Source organism: Sus scrofa, chromosome 16 (assembly GCF_000003025.6).
Source record: "Sus scrofa isolate TJ Tabasco breed Duroc chromosome 16, Sscrofa11.1, whole genome shotgun sequence".
Lineage (NCBI taxonomy): Eukaryota > Metazoa > Chordata > Mammalia > Artiodactyla > Suidae > Sus > Sus scrofa.
In genome coordinates this window covers 1,152,337-1,170,228 of record NC_010458.4, presented here as the reverse complement: position 1 = coordinate 1,170,228, position 17,892 = coordinate 1,152,337, and the positions used below count along the sequence as shown (strand labels likewise).

Here is a 17,892-nt window from a genome sequence, read left to right as displayed (position 1 = left end):
ACCATGGATATTTGAAAATATTTCACATCCATAGGTAGAGTGATTATTCAATTCAGGGTTGGTTTAAGACTGAAATATTTGAAAACAAAACTTAAGCACTTGACCACAAAATAAATTTAAAAAAAAGTATGTGTACCTGTGAGTGTGTGAATACGTGGGTGAAAGAAACATGAGTAAGGCCTTTTAAGATGACTTTTATTTCTTACAGATGCATCATGCTTTCTTTCCTGCCATCTTGTTCTATACTGTGGTTTGGATGCGCTCCATTTTTAGAGAGGTATCTTAGTTAAGGAAACAATTGTTGCTGTGGCAAGTAAACACCAACCTTATAGTGACTTAAACACAAGAGCCGTTTGTTCTCGTTCATGCAACAGATGGAGGTGGTGGATGCTGGTCGGGGGTTGCCTCCCACTTCCCCTCCGTACAGTAATTAAGCACCGAGCTTCTCTCTTGAGAGCCCTGTCATCCCCTAAGGCCTCATCATCAATTGCATTGTCAGCTGCACTGTCAGTTGCATCATTACCCCTGAGTCCATTGGTGAGAACTAGTCACATGACCTCTCACACATGGACACGGGGCAGGGATTCCTCATGTTAGGGTCAATAGCCTCTCTACCTAGGAACTAGGAACATGACTTAGGTGGTCTCCTAACCACCTGCTGCCAAAGTGAATTAAAACATCCTAGAATTCATTTCCCTGAAATATTTTATCCTAGTGAGTTTAATTTGTACTTGGAATGTTTCCTGTTGGAGCCTCCTGCCATTAGTCTTTTAACATTATTCTTCTCTTCGTCCAACAGTGATAACCTTTAAATGGAAATCATTGCACCTCTTGTTGTTAGACTGAATTACTTGGATGGAGTAGCATTTTCAATTGTAAAGCATTATTTGGGGTATGTGAAAGCATATCTGCTCCTGTATCCGAGTACCCAGGTTATATGTAGCTGCAAATAAGTCCATTGTGATCTCTTAAACTGATAATAGACTTGTCTGAACACCCAGATTAACTAAAGCAGGATGGACAAGAAACAGGAGAAGTGAATTGTGTTTACTTGAAATTGTTTTCAGAAGGTTCACTAGTTGGAGCTGATGAATATGGAGAAAAGTGTTTATTAGTGTGTATTTGATTTAGAACGTGTGGATGTACATATTTGAAGAGTTTTTTTAGTGCTGAACACTGCCTGCAAAGCTAAGTCTGTCAGGATTTTTAGGTCCATAAACCCTGTTGAATTGACATCTACAGTATTTTGCTTTGAAACCCATTGTTCCACTATTGGTTAGAGTACCTTTTCAATTGAGATTCCTAATCTTTCTGAGTGATACTTTGGATGCTCTACGTCTTGTGTTTTGTTTCACCTGTCTCCAGCCCTTGGTAGCAACAGGTGTGGGGACCATATTGTATTCTGTGCCTCAATTCTGAATTTCTGATTGGATTAGAAATGGATATCTGACCCAAGGGTAATTTATCCAGTGACTGGCCTACAAGAAATTAGTCTTGTACTTGAGAATGTGAAATAGATGAGTTCAAATTGGTGACATCCAGTGGTAGATGGCAAGAGATGATGGCCATGAGACTGGGTGCTGATGGAGGAATCTCTGGTGACAGAGACTCTATGGTTCCTGAAAATCAGAGACCAGTTTTGTTGTCACTGGAACTGGTTACATTTAGATGTTGCATCTATGAGATTGCCTTTTTAAAATTCTTAAGCACTTTCTTCCTCCCTCATTTGATTTTGTTGAGTAGATACCTTTTCTTAGGTCCAATGTTTCATGAACAGAACACATCAGAGAACTACCAAAGTTGTCAGAAAAATTATGCTATGACAATTTTTGATTATTTACACTGTACCTTATATTCCTAGCTCACAGCTCATGATAATTAATCATTCTTTATTACATATGTATTAAGTAATAGTGTTGAGTGCAGATGATCCTGCCTAATTGTTTCCCCTTGCCATAGATCTATATAATATGCCTTCATCAAGCTTGATTATTATTATTATTATTATTTTGCTTTTTAGTGCCACTCCTGTGGCATATGGAAGTTCCTAGGCTAGAGGTCGAATTGAAGCTCCAGCTGCCGGCCTACACCACAGATATAGCAACACGGGGTCTGAACCATGTCTACAACCTACACCATAGCTCACGGCAATGGCAGCGCCAGATCGTTAACCCACTGAGCAAGGCCAGGGATTGAACCCACAACCTCATGAATACTAGTCAGATTTGTTTCTGCTGCACCACAGCGGGAACTCCCAAACTTGATTATTTTGTATTTTGGAAATGCCTAATGTATGAATCCACATTTGAATAATGCAAGCAATTTACTAATACTGCACTGGAAAAAAAATCCAATACATAAGCTTCCACTGTTCTTTTTTTGTCATAACCTAGTTGTTTACTCAGTTTCAGAAATGCACCTTTGGAAATTCACGTCTTTATTAAGGGTGATAGACTAACCTAGTTAGCACATCAAAGGGGGTATTTAAAAAAAAAAAAGAATGAGCAGTTTTTGTAAAAGAACAAGTAAAGAAGTCTATGATGATTTAAATGTTGTTTTGTACTTCTTAGGGATCCTAGGGAAGGGTAAGAGTTTTTTAGAGGAAATGAAACAAAATTAAATGTTTTTTTCAGATTTCTTCGTATAAGTGGTAAAAATGACTGATATAGTTTGTTTTTCCTCTGCCTTTATCAGTATTAGGAAATTCCTCTGATTCCTAAGACCTCTTTCCTGGTCATTGACAGTTTAAATTTAATGAAAAAGTGTTATTTGTAAGCATTTATAATAGCCAACATTATAACAGTCAATCACATCATAAATGCCAGTGCTGAGAATTCAGAGAAGGAAGCATCTGGAGATACCTGTTGTCACAGCAAAGCAGCTCCTGAATCCATGTAGCTAGGCTGTAAGAAGCTGCAAATAGGAACATGATGATCTCTTAAACTCTTCTGAAACTTTTCTAAGCATCCAAATTCATATCATAGCTTCCAGAATTCGGCTCAATGAGTGGTTGTCTAAGTGTTATCAGTCTTCGAGAATGGAATTATTGGTGCTTCTTACGGCAGCTACAGTTCTGCTATGTATGTTGTCATCTTCCTCTCTTGGTTTTTCTCCCTGGTTTCAGGCCAAACCTTTGCAACCTTGGATTCTTCTCACTCTTACAACTAGAGAGATTGGTCTGTTATCATTCCCTAATTCCTCAGAACCATCCAGACCTGAGTCAAGAAGGAGGTCTTTTATTTAGGGTCATGAACAAATCCCTCTTGCTAATAGCCCACTTCTACGAACTGGCCAGTTGCAGCTCCTTGGTTCATACCCATTCCTCAGGCTAAGACCTGTCCAGGAACGCTTGGTCTGGCAGCCCTATGAGCTACCTGGTCCTCTCCCACACTGGAGCCCTGTGTTGCTCTTTCTTTCAAGTCCCAGATGACCAACCTGTGCCCATGCTTTTGTCTTGTTCCCCAGAACCCCCTGGAACAGCAGCCTAACCCATCCTTTTGCCTGCCCATATCCATCCTCCATGTGCTGTGAGATTGATCTGCGTTAACACATACATCAGAGCCATGTCTATGAAGGACCCATTCTCACTTCTGCAATTTCATAAATACATCACTCTTTTCCATCCCACATGGTCATAAACATGTGATCCTTCCATCTAGAATATTGTGAATATCTTTCACATATTCACTCTCTCCTATGGATCCAGTTACCCAGCTCAGAGCTCACATTCTTCTGAATGTCTTCTTGACCAGGTGTCCCCTCCTTAGACATCAGTAGAACTTAACAAAGTTTGGGGGCTGGGACTTTATTGACCCTTCTTGAGGTTCCTTTTGAGGTTCCTTGCCATGAGGTGTTTTAACTTATAGTCAAAGGACGCTGGGGATTTTCTCAGCTGTCACTGAAAATTTAAGTAGATGTCTTAAAGTAGATGTCTACTCATATCTCTACTCATATTCCCATGTGCAGCAGGAATTCAAATAACGTTGCATCTATTTTCTGATGTCCTCCTAAAGGAGGCCTGACTCTTGGCAGACTGATGATGATGATGATGATTTATAACAGTGGCCGATCTAAAGCTCAGAGATAAAGGAAGTCAAAGCTAGAGAGATTTTGCACATGATAAATTCTCCTTTGTTGGCTTTCAGGATGGGGCTAAAGATGTGGCTGGCAATGCATGTGGCTTCTAGACACTGATAGTGATCCCTAACTGACAGCAAGCAAGGCGAAGGGAACTTCAGTCTTAGGAGCAAAAGGAATTGAATTCAGTTCATGGTCTGAATGAGCTCAGAAGCAGATTATTCCTTAGAACCTCCAGAAAGGAAAGTAGTCTAGCAGAAACTCTGATGATGACCTTGTAAGACACTGAACAGAGAGCCTACCATGCCATGCCTGAACTTCACAAAACTTACAAAACTGTTAGATTAAAAAACCCTTTTTTTATATGTTGTTTTAAGCTATTCAGTTTGTGGTAATTGATTAAACAGTAATTGAAAAAGAATGCAATGCTTTTCAGCTGGTGGTATTAGATACGTATTACAATAAGCTGAATTATGAATATTTTTTACAGAAAATAAATTTTATTCTGTGACCATCTTTATTCCATTCAAAAGTTCAGTGTCTGTAGCCAGTATTCATACATATATGCATATATTTGGATTAACGTATTAAAATAATCTGTGTCTTTGAGTCTAAGAAGTAGAAGTATTTGAATGTGGAGTCGAATCATTATTTGCTATAGAATAAGAGCAACTAAATAAGCAAATCATTGCTAGTCTTGCCATTTTTTTAATTTAGATACTCAAGACTCTGATTGGAATAATTTATTTTTAAAGACAAAATGTCGTGTGTATATAAAAAATTGCTTGCTCCCCATGAGAAGATACTCTTCCTTCCCAGCAAATGCACTATTGAATTACTTGCAGACAAGTTTCCTCAAAAGTCTGCCATATTTTGGAGAGTAGGATACAAAAGGAATTAATGTTTTAAATGTTATCAAAGGTTATTCTCTTTATTAACTAACTTCTGTGAGGCCATATGCCCACAGTTCTATAAATAGAGTCTAAAAATCTTTTCCATACCTACCAAGAAGTCAGGCTTATTTTAGAGAAAATGCTGATCTGGTTAAATTAGTTAGTGCTGAAGAAACATAAGTCATGTAGTCACATGCCTTTTGTCAGAATGAAATGTGTTTATTTAAAAGCATAATTGCTAAATTTTCTTAAGGAAATAAAATAATATGTGACTGTAATTATTTCCCAAAGTAAGACATGTACCTTCTTTTCATTATCCTGTAGGATATGATATTTAAACAAGTGGATAATTTCATGTATTCTTTTTAAATAAAGAAGGAAGAAATTTGCCATAATACTTCATTTTGGAAGCCAGACATATTAAATGATTATCTAAATTTTTTTCACATAAAGATTTTTATGTAGATATTTCTACAAATACACATCTTCCTAAACAGTCATTTAGCCTAAGGTAAAAATCACTCAAAAGCATAAGATTCTAGTTCCTTACCATCCTTGAATACCTGTTTGCCATTAAAAAAGAAAAAAGATAGCTTTTGAATGACTTGTAATTTTTAAGAATTTCATTTTTCATTAAATATGGTTTTTATTTTAAAAACCTAGACTGAAGCTGCTGCCTACTCTGAGACTTCTCAGTACTCTGAGATTTTTGGAGTTTTCTCAGTCATGAAAGTTGGGGCTGTACATCCTCTGTTTCTGTCTCTAGCCTCTGAGAGACCCCCCCAAGGGCAAAGCCTAGGAGGATGTGACAAGGCACTGAGCACATGTGATAACTGATCAGTCAGTGTGGAATGAATAAATAATGAATGAGCATACAGTATATTTATTGCTCTTAGTCTCATTGCTATTGTTTTGGCAAAATCACCAGCCTTATAATCTATGCATATTTCCATGTCTATACAATCTAGAATATATTTCATCTATATAAGTATATATATGAATGCATGCATGTGTATGTGTATATGTATCTATAACATATCAAATACTATATGTTATTCAGACCTTGCATATCTGTAGATGCACGTGTATAACATATCAAATATTATATGTTATTCTGACCTTGACATTTCAAAATTCATTCCAGTTGGTTTTCATGTTAAAGCAGTATCCTGGAAACCAGGGCCTATTGCTTTGATGTATTTTGTGGTATGGAATGTGGTTGACCTATTGTATTTTCACTCTGATCTTAAGAAGATGATGATGACAGTAGTAACAACAGTGATAATTTTAACAATGATAATGGTAGTTTTTATGGAGTGATTTCCGTGGCCGGGTACAGTATTAACTGGTTTATATATAGGCCATGCCATTTACTCCTACTTAACCCTGTGACTTAGTAAACCTTATTTCATTTTGTAGACAATATTGAGATTCAGAGCAGGAAATTTGCTTCCCCAACATCCAACAACCAGTGACTAGACACTGATTCTTGAACCCAGGTGTCTTTACTCCCCAAATACACATTGAAAATACCTGTGGCTTCAATGCTGTTTTTCAGTGTGAAATGATGTCTTGAATTATGTTGTAATAACCATCTAAATGTCTGCAGTCCATTTTCACCCTAGGGATACAAACATTTTTCGACTGATTTTCTTCGTCTCTCTCTTTCTCCACCCCCAACATTTATAGCTATTTTGATGTTCTTTAACAAAACATATTCCTGATTTTATTCTTGCACAAATGAAGTAAAGTGTTATTACTATTAGTATATATTATCATTAATAAATATGTCCAGAATAAGTGTTCAGTATTCTCTTGCAAATTGCCAGTGAACAAATCTTATTAATACTTAAGTCTATAAAATACTACTTATATTGTCCCAGTTTGTTCAGACTGCTATAAATGAATGCCATGGAGTAGGTGGTTTATTGAAACAATATCAACTTTTTTCCTTAGATTTCTGGAGGCTGGGAAGCCCAAGATCAAAGCATAGGCAAATTCAGCATTTGATAAGAACGTGCTTATTGGGTCATAGTCTTCCTGCTGTGTCATCACATAGTGGAAGATACGAAGGCAATCTCCAGCACCTCTTCTATAAGGGCATTAATCTCGCTCATGAAGGCCCCACCTTCATGACCTCACCTCTCAGAGGCTCCATCTCCTAATACCATCACATTAGGGTTAGGGGAGTTAGGGGTTAGGTTTCATCATATAATGTGAATTTTGGGGGTCATTAACATTCATTCTCTAGCATAATTAAGCATATTTCTGTAGGATAATAGTCAACTGTCCTGAGAATTTTATGTAGTTCCTAAAAAAAGGTTGAATATTTAATGCTTTCATTATTTGATATATGTCTTCGGTCAACTACTCTATCTTAATACTTTCACACCAGATTTGCAGCCTGACTTCTTTCCAAAGTGACATATTAAAAAACCAATATTAGTTTTACATCTAAAACCAGTTAATATAACAAATGCTATTAGAGGCATTATAAACAGATTTTAAAGGAAAACTACTCTATTTTGAAATTTAATATTTTGATTGGCGGAAAACTAAAAATCTTTATAAATTTAATAGTCTAGAACATACTTCATGTTGTCTTTCATCCTTACAGCATTTTTTTAAAGTCGTAGATCTGAAAGGTGAAATTTGTATCTCCATAAATCGGAGCTAAGTGTCATTGTGTTTTTATGGTATTGCCTAGCTTTCCTAACTTCTCCAAGTTTCATTTTTCTCATCTACGCAAATGGGGATAATTCTCTTCAGTAATTTTGCAAAGAGTAGATGAGAAATGTAAGTAAAGCATTTCACATACCACCTTGCATATTGTAACTAGTAAATCAAAACTATATTTTGCTCTGTATGAATATACAGATAATCTTTTCATTGAAGTCTCCTTCCTAATTTTTCCTCTTGTAGGAGCTTAAATGACACATCAGGCTAGTGCTACATTTATCTCTTTCATGATACAGACTAGGCAGCTCAAATCAGTTTCCCTTTTACAGGGTGCAACTCAGCGTGTCTCTGGACCCACTGCTAGAGCTGGGGATGGGACTTTTGATATTGTGTTCTTATCAAAAGAAGAGCAGCTATGCAAGGATAACTATGTATGACAGGAAATACTCAGTAAGTTAAGACATGGAAACCAGTGACTCTTTGAATAGATGTTTGTCAAACAGGGAACAGCAAGAAATGAGTAAATTGACCAAAAGTTGCTTGCTCATGAATCTCCCTGGTTGTAGAAATGTATAACTGTGATGAGAAGTTGAAGTGCCTGTTGGTGAAGGTATTTGTGTGTCCATGTGGTCTTCACTCAGATACCAAGGGTCCAAAAACTTTACCAAGTTACTTAATTTATATTTGTCTGTTTGTGCTCATGCCAAAGGATTGGAAACCAGTAATATTTCAACTGACACACGTATGCAAATAAAACACAAACAATGAGCTTTTGATCCACTTTAGAAGAAAGAACTTCACTTGTCAACAATGGGTGATGACAGTTTGGTGAACACCGCGAAGCATGTGAGTTCATATTACTAAGACGGAGAGGCCAGTGGGGCAGGCATATTGTGGTCTTGGTACCACTACCCTCCAGCTATGACCTGGGTCAAGTCACTTGGACTTCTTGGGCCTCTGTTTCCTGACCTAGAAAGCAGGAGACAAGGAACACCTAAGTCTGTTCTAGCTCTCACTCTGTGCCCTTCATCTCATTCAGACGTTCACGACAGGCAGAAAGTCACATCCAGATATTTTAATAAGGGGACTCTACTTGAACTTGAATAACAAATCCAGGTAATTATGTAATGAGGATGGCACAAATTACCAAAGGGATTGGGCACTTTAGAGGAAAGCAGATAGATGTCCACATATTTGTGTGTGTAGTTTTGTTAGTATAGGAATCTCCAGTTAGGTCACGGCATGGACTTTATATTTGGGAAAACACAGTCTAAAGGAAGTGTGTGAGTACATTGTAAACTGCCCCAAAAGGTGGATATTTTGTAGATGGGGGTAACAACAGGGAGCTGAAACAGAGTTTTGCGCACTGAGAGATCATGTGGACTGAGATTTTAAAGAAATAATCCTTGGTTCCATTAAATAAAATGTTTATGAAGTACTCTAAGAGCCCAACATGTTGCTACGAACTCCTGTGCTTCAAAGGTGAATATTGGTCTCTAGGGGTTTATATCAAATACAGAAAGAGGCACATGAGCAGGCAATCATGATAAAATATGTTGGTCCCATGAAGAGAACAGGCAGCAGTGCCAGGGATGGTTTCACACAGGGATATTTGTGTGTCAAAGGCATGAAACATTGCCAGGGAAAGAAGTGGGATAATGGCACTCTCAGAAAGTGTAAGGCTGGGAGTTCTCATTGTGGCATAGCAGAAACAAATCCAACTAGCATCTGTGAGGGTGCGGGTTCGATCCCTGGACTCACTCAGTGGGTACAGGATATGGCATTGCCCTGTGGTGTAGGTCGCAGAGGCAGCTCAGATTGCGTTGCTGTGGCTGTGATGTAGGCAACTGCAGCTCTGATTCAACTCTAGCTCTGTTTTGACCCCTGGGGAACTTCCATATGCCATGGGTGCAGCCCTAAAAACCAAAAAGAAAAAAAAAAAAAGAGCATAAGGTCAGAAAGACAAGGGTGAATTTGGAATAAGTGTGGTTGGTGCAGCAGATCTGTAGGTGAACTGGTGTTGAACAAGCATGTAGACAGAGGTGACCATTCTGTGAGCCATACTAAAGGTCAGGCTGAAGACCTTGGGTTTCTTTGAGTGGGCAGTCGAACACAGAAGACAGTTTTCCCCAAAGGAAGCAATGCTCTGGGGAGGAAGCTTTGGTTCTGCCAGCTGCATGGAGAATGGATTGAGGCCCCTGGAGGCTGGTGACAGCTATACAAGTTAGAGATGGCAGCCTCTGTCCAAGAGATGGGGCATAAAGCTTAAACCAAGGTCATGAGCACTTACAGAAATTTCAGAGTTGGGAGGGTCTGGGGAGTGTCCAAGGAGACAGAGTGGATTGCAAAATTTTTATTTAAAAAAAAAAATTAAAACCTCAGCATTTGGTAAGCTAAGCCAATACTGTGAGCTTAGCTCTACCAACAAGTATTGCCTGTTTTCAACAAGGAACCTTTGATTTTTGTATTTCATGGTATGTGAATGTATGCTAATTCCCTTTTATCCAGGAGAAGCTATCATAGAATTTTAAATTTAAGAGATTGCTGCGTTAGCAGCAGGCAGCAAAGATGTTGCCTAATTTGTTGACAGTAAAGTGGTATTCATGAGCCCCAGTCTTCTGAAACATCTGTTTGTTTAGTACCTCAAGAGCTGAGGAAGTTTAAAAATTGTCACACATTGTTGCTTGGTCTTGTGAACTTATTCGAGAATGTAAGTCTCAGCAAGATTTTATTGCAAAGATGTCCTAGGAATTGACTGCCAGCTTTACTCAAAATTTAGCAATTAACCTTCTCTTTCTAATGTGGGGATGATGGTCCCCACCTGTTGAAACTTGCTGTCATGTTGACATTCCTCATTCAAGGTAGTAAGTTTCCTTCTGTCTCTTGGGACTCAATGATTGCCTGTCATATCATAAATGCCCAAGAAATACCTAAGTTCTCATTTTTAGGAGGTGATGCATGGTGGTGGTTCAGACAGTGAAATTTGGGGTTTTCTTGTGGCGCAGTGGGTTAAGGATCTGGCCGGCATTGACACCTGCTGCAGCACAGGTTCATTCCCTGGCCTGAGAACTTCTGCATGCCCTGGTACCTCCCCCCCGCAACCAAAAAAAAGACAATGGAATGTGGGATCAGTAAGTTTTGGGTTTGAATCTCATCATATTGCTAACTGTGTGACATTTGGAAAGATGCTCATCTTGTAGGTCGTCTCTTTATCTGTAAATCAGGGAGAATAATTCTAATCTGGGCTGTTTGTTTTAAGAATTGAATATGAGAAAGTACTTAAATAGCATAGTGTTTGTCAATGAGAAAATATTCAGTATATATATATGGGCTGAACCTCTTCTTAATTAATTATTTTTATAACTATTATAACTCACTTGTCACATGCATGAGTGATAGGAAATGCCCTCATCTTTATAGAGCAATATTATATATTTATACCTTTTCTTCTTTTTTTTTTTTTTTAGCCACCCCATGGCATATGGAGTTCCTGAGCCAGGGATCAGATCCCAGCCACAGTTGCAACCAAGCAGCTGTGGCGACACTGGATCCCTAACCCACTGTGCCTGGCCAGGGATTGAACCTGTGTCCCAGTGCTTCCAAGACACCCCTCGATCCCATTGTGCCACACACTTTCCTTTTTTTAACTTCATTTAGTGGGAGGTAGTACTGATATCAAATTAACTGAAGGCAGAGTATTATAATTGTCACTATTCTCTGCTTGGGACACCACAGTGTGGTGATGTCCTTAAATTAATATGTGCGTAGTATGTATTTGGTGTATCTGTGATGCTCTGAAACATCGAGCTGTTTGAAACAGTCTCATCACCATAGAAATTGTATTTGTCTCAGGTGCACAACTGCTCAAGGTCGCTGTAATCTTTAGTGTCCGTGTCCTACTATTAATAATGTTTCATTTAATGCCTTTGTAACCTGATACTAGAAAATAATTTTATCAAAGAGATGAAGGTGGGAATAGAGAAGTTCCTCAGTGTTACCAAAACACTGGAATTGTTAGCATTCTTTTAAAACCTTTTGGTCTTTGAAGGATTATGGAAGCTAATAGCATCCTTATGGGACTTCTGTCTGAAAGCAGAGTCTGCCTGTCTGGTTCCTAATTCAGAGGAACGTTGCTCACGGCCGTGTGAGTGGGTTGCTAGGGTCAGCAAAACCAGGACAAATCTATGGGAATATGGGTTTGTGAAGACCTCCATGACTGAAGCGCGTACAAGATATCATTCATCCATTCATTCATTCATTCCTTCCTTCAGCACATACAAATCATGGCCCTTCTGGAGTTCCCTGGTGGCCTGGCAGTTAAGGATCCAGCATTGTCACTGCTGTGGCTCTGGTTACTGCCATAGTGCAGGTTTGATCTCTGGCTTGGGAACTGCCAATGCCATGGGCATGGCCAATTTTTTTTTTAAATAAAAGAAAGCCATGGCCCTACTGTGTGTCACACAATGTAACAGACACTGGGAGTATAGCTCTGGATCACCTGCCCTCAAGGAACCTAGACTTCATGTTCCCTTAAGGATATTATTTTACTTAGTAAGGAAAAGCACAAGCTCTTTCTCTGGTTAGAACTGCTCTCTTTCGTGTCTGTAATAAAATGTCTATCAAGCTAACCTTCATGCGTGTGATCAACCACTTAATATGAAGGTAACATAGCAAATGCAAGAGCAAAACTCAAGAGAGAGAATTAAATTAGTTCGATTCTATTTAAACTGCCCTTTGGGGTGGGGATACAGCGGTATATTTTAAGCTTGAACCTGACCATTTCAAACACTTATTATATTTGGCTAATGAACTAGCATTCCAAAGGGAGAAAATTAATCAGAACTTAGATTCCTGTGCAATTCATAGAGTTAGAACAAAGGAATAATAAACGAATGAAGAAATAAAGCTCCGTAGAACATTTGAAAGTTTTTAAAGAAATATTAAAAACTTCAAAATAGGAAATTTTAGGAAATAAGATATAAAGGAACTGGCAATGTTTTTGCCAGGAGATTGAATTCATCATTTTTCACAGAAGATTTAACTTGCATCATTATTCCCAGGGAGAATTCTTTCATTTTTAAGTCAGAAAAATACAAAACTAAATAGAACTCTGAGATGCTAATTGAATACAATGCTAAAATAAGATACTTCCAAATAAAAGTGTTCTATTAAAATGGACTGACAGCATATTTTAAAAATGTGATCATTTATTCTTAGGGCTTTAGTTATGAAGTGAATTTTTTTGAGATTATGTTATACAATTTTCAAAAACAAATCTTATATTTTAAGATAATAGAATGTATAGTATAATGAAATATGATATATGCAATAGAAAATATGTAGTATGTTTATATGGATGGTTTCAAAAATGCCTCAGCTTGGAGTTCTCTTGTGGTGCAGTGGGTTAGTGATCCTGCGTTGTCACTGCAGCAGCTTGGGTTGCTGCTGTGACTCAGGTTCGATCCCTGGCCCAAGAACTTCCATATTCTGCTGGTATGATCAAAAAAAAAAAAAAAAGAGAGAGAGAGAGTCACAGTTCTGCTGAGGAAATAGAATTTGACCTATGGTCGTTGGAAATGCTTCTCTGCCTTTCTTTAATTGCCTCCCTCATTATCTCAGAGATAAATATTTGACTGAATTTTGCATTTATTCATTCCCTTGAATTTCTTTGTATTCTCCCACATGTAAATATCCACATATACAAAATATTACTTGGTTGGCCTGTTTTTTGACTCTTACATAATTATGTTACATGTTCGCAACTTGCTTTTTTTTTCCTATTCAACTAGATATTTTCAGATTTATTCGTGTTGATAGGGATGCTTTTTTTTTTTTCACTGCTGCCTCTCAGTTCATCATGTGACTATGTCAAAGTACACTTATCCTTTTCTCCTGAGAAGAACTTTTGCAGAGTTTGCAGGTTTTGCTTTTGGAAACAGATGGCTTGGGACGTGGTTACGTGGGACTCCTGGTGTAGGTGTGCATGTGTTTCTCCTGGGCACACACACAGGCGCACTGGCAGCCGTGTAGGATTTGAACATCTTCAAATTCCTTTCTGATGCCAAAGAGCTTTCAAAAGTAGCTGTACAAATTTACATTCCCATTGGTAGTGAATAATTCTTTGCTCCGTATACTCAGCAAACTTGCTACTTACCAAGGTTTTTATTTTTTGTTTTTTGGGTTTTGTTTTTGTGCTATTGTTGCAGATCTGGTGGGTTTGAAGTTTGCATCTCCCCAATTTCTACATGAACAGAACTTTTGATAGGTTTATGAGATATTCATGTTTACTTTTCCACAAAATACTTAGTTATCTCTTTTATACATTTTTCTATGAGTGGTTTTCCTTTTTCTTAGTAATTTTAATTCTGAATATATTCAGATGTGAATCTTCTGTTAGTTGAATATGCTTATCAGTGTGTTCTGGGGTGAGGTGTCTCACTTTCCTAGGGTGTCCTCTGATGAACAAAGAGCTTATTGTAGTTTTCTTCAGATGATCAGTCTGTTTCCTTTAGGATTCATGCTTTTTGTAACTTTAAGAAATCTTATCTACTAAAACAAAAGTTTTAAAAAATTTCTTATGTTTTTTATTTAATAATTGTAAAATCATAACTTTTTACATTAAAGTCTTTTTTTTTTTTTTGGTCTTTTGTCTTTTCTATGGCCACACTCAGGGCACATGGAGGTTCCCAGGCTAGGGGTCTAATCAGAGCTGTAGCTGCCGGCCTATGCCAGAACCACAGCAACGTGGGATCCAAGCCACGTCTGCAACCTACACCACAGCTCACGGCAATGCCAGATCCCCAACCCACTAAGCAAGGCCAGGGATTGAACTGGCAACCTCATGGTTCCAAGTCAGATTCGTTAACCACTGAGCCACAATGGGAACTCCACATTAAAGTCTTTAATTTGTAATTCACTTGTAATTATTTCTTTTCTGGGTTTTTTTTTTTTTTGCATGGAAAAGTAGAGATTCAGTTTACTTATTTTCCATGTAAAGAACTGATTGTCCCGATACCTGCTATCATGTAGATTGTCTTTTGTTCCATAAACTTACAATGGCATCTCTATCACGTGTCAGATTTTCACGAACATGGGATCTAGTTCTGGGAAATTGGAGGAAATCACAGCTTTATTATTTTGTGTCTGCCTACTCCTGAACCTGTGTCAGTCCATTTTGTTTAGTGTCTTTTAATGAAGTTCATGCATTACTTCTTAGAGGCTTAGCATTGTTCTTTGTTTCATTCATGCTTAGGCTCCTTAAGGTTTTTGTTGCTCTTGGAAATGTTATCTTTTTTATAAGGTGCATCTGCTAAGAGTTTCTTTTTAAAATTTTGTTGGGAGTTTTTCGTGGCGCAGTGGTTAACGAATCCGACTAGGAACCATGAGGTTGCGGGTTCGGTCCCTGCCCTTGCTCAGTGGGTTAACCATCCGGCATTGCCGTGAGCTGTGGTGTAGGTTGCAGACGCGGCTCAGATCCCGTGTTGCTATGGCTCTGGCGTAGGCTGGCGGCTACAGCTCCAATTCGACCCCTAGCCTGGGAACCTCCATATGCTGCAGGAGTGGCCCAAAGAAATAGCAAAAAAAAAAAAAAAAATTTTTTTTGGCTTCACCCTTAGCATGTGAAAGTTCCCAGGCCAGGGATGGAATCTGAGCCACAGCATCGACCCTAGCCACTGCATTGACAAGGCCAAATCCCTAACCCACTGAGCCACAGGGAGCTCCAAGAGTTTCTTTTTTGTAAAGAAACGCAATTGTTCTTTTTTTTTTTTGTCTTTTTTCCATTTCTTGGGCCACTCCTGTGGCATATGGAGATTCCCAGGCTAGGAGTCAAATCGGAGCTGTAGCTGCTGGCCTGCGCCACAGCCACAGCAATGTGGGATCTGAGCTGTGTCTGTGACCTACACCACAGCTCAGGACGACGCCAGATCCTTAACTCACTGAGCAAGGCCAGGGATCGAATCCACAACCTCATGGTTCCTAGTCAGATTCGTTAACCACTGCGCCAAGACAGGAACTCCGAAACGCAGTTGATTTTTATGTATTGATCTAACAGCAAACAAACTTGCTAAAAACTTAATTTTTTGATTCCGATTGTGTTTTTATTTTTACTTTTAAAATTTATTTCTAAATTTTTATTATACTTAATTTACAATGTTCTATCAATTTCTGCTGCACAGCAAAGTACCCAATTATACATACACACACACACACACACACACACACACACACACACACACACATTCTTTTTTTCATATTATCCTCCATCATGTTACATCACAAATGATCAAATATGGTTTCCTAGACTATATAGCAGAATCTCATTACTTATTCATTCCAAATGCAATAGTTTGCATCTACTAACCCCATCTCCCAGACTCTCCCTCTCTCTCCCCCTCCCTCTTGGGAACCACAAGTCTGTTCTTCATGTCCATAAGTTTATTTCTTTTCTGTAGATAGGTTCATTAGCTCTTTAACTACTTCTGTAACTAATTTACAGATTCCCTTAGGGTTTTTATGTGAGTAATCTATGAAGGTTACTGTATTGCATTTTCTTTTAAAATCTTTTAAATCTCATTCTGTTGTTTTCATGCAGGTAAGAAATGGGAAAGACTAGGCAACTTTCTATTTAATGGGATTCTGTTATCATTATAAGAACTGCTGCAGATATTTTACGTAACCATTTTATTGATATATTATTCATATTCCATTTAAGTAACTCATTTCAAATGGAAAAGTTAATGGGTTTTAGTATATTTCTAGGTTTTACAAGCATTGACACTATCAATGTCAGAACATTTTCATCACCCCAAAAAGAAGCCTCATCTGCTTCCCAGCCCTATAGATTTGCCTTTTCTAGACATTGTGTATAAACAGAACCATGCAATCTGAGGGCTTTTGTGATTGGCCTTTTTCTTAACTCAGTATTTTCAAAGTTTATTCACATAGTGCTATGCATCAGTGTGTCATTTCTTTTTATTGCCCAATGATGTTCAAGTGTATGGATATAATAAACTTTATCCATTAATTGTTTGTTGGACATTTAGGTTGTTTCCAATTTTGGGATATTATAAATAGTGCCACTATGCACATTTCATGTACATATTTTCATGCACATATATATTTTCATTTCTCTTGAGCATATAGCTATCAGTGGAATTACTGGGTCATGCTATGTTAAATGCAGTTTTGTTTTTTTAATAGACTCATTTGATCTAGTTAAAAGGTCATTCCTTTTAATTCCTGATTTGACAAGTGTTTCATTGTAAAGAATTTTTAAGTTTTAAGTTTTACTGGTAGCAATAGTGCAATCATTTTTGTTGCTGAATAGTGTTCCATTGTAGGAATGTAGTACAATTTGTATATTTTTTCACCTGTTGATGGACATTTGGGTTGTTTATAGTTTTTTGCTATTTAAAAATGAAACTGCTAGGAACAAGTCTTGTACACAAGTCTTTGTATGACATATACTTTCTTTTCATTTGGGTAAATATCTGCATGCAGAAGGACTGGATTATGTAGCAGGTGCATGTTTAGCTTTTCAGGAGAATGCCAAACTGTTTCCCAAAGTAGTTGTACCATTTCTAATCCTATCAGCAGCATGAGTTTCTATTTAGCTCTTTATAATATGCTAATAAGTTATGTTTTTCATTTCTCTAAGTTCAAATTGTTCTTACATTTGCTTTGGAATTGGATGATCTCTTTTAAGTTTTAATTTCAAAGTCCCCTTTATATCTTTAAAGATATTAAATTTTTTTTCATAATCTGAATCTGATAATTCCACTGTCTTCAATCTTTGTGGATTTTATTCTTCTGTTTATTGCTTTTAATTAATCTTGCTCATAGGGACTTTTTCTTATGTTCGAGACCTTGGTTGAGGGTTCATGTTCTTAGGGGCTTATGTGTGGGGATTATTTAAGGTCTGAGTTTAAAGCGTGGTCTTCAAAGGAAGATGTGCCATGTCTTCTGCCAAATACGGAGAAGCCCTGGTGACTTAAAACCACTTTAAAGTAATTTTTACTGAAATTTGGAGAGAACATCACAAATAGTATGCACTTGGCATTGAACACAAATGAGCAATGACTTTTCCGGGTTGCAATGCCTAGGATTCTCTTCTCGGTTTAGACTGAGCTGATAAAAGATGCACTTCATACTTGTTTCGACTTCTCTTTAACAGAAGTTGTTGACAACCATCTTTTTATCAATGAATAAATAAAACACAAAAATATGAAGCAAGACAGGGCAA

At 37.7% G+C, this 17,892-nt stretch overlaps 1 protein-coding gene across 5 annotated transcripts in view; it reads left to right on the top strand.

The window, feature by feature from the left end:
• The window catches only part of CTNND2 (catenin delta 2), a 1,013,144-nt gene that overhangs the window by 351,545 nt on the left and 643,707 nt on the right, over window positions 1-17,892 (top strand). The window lies entirely within an intron of this gene.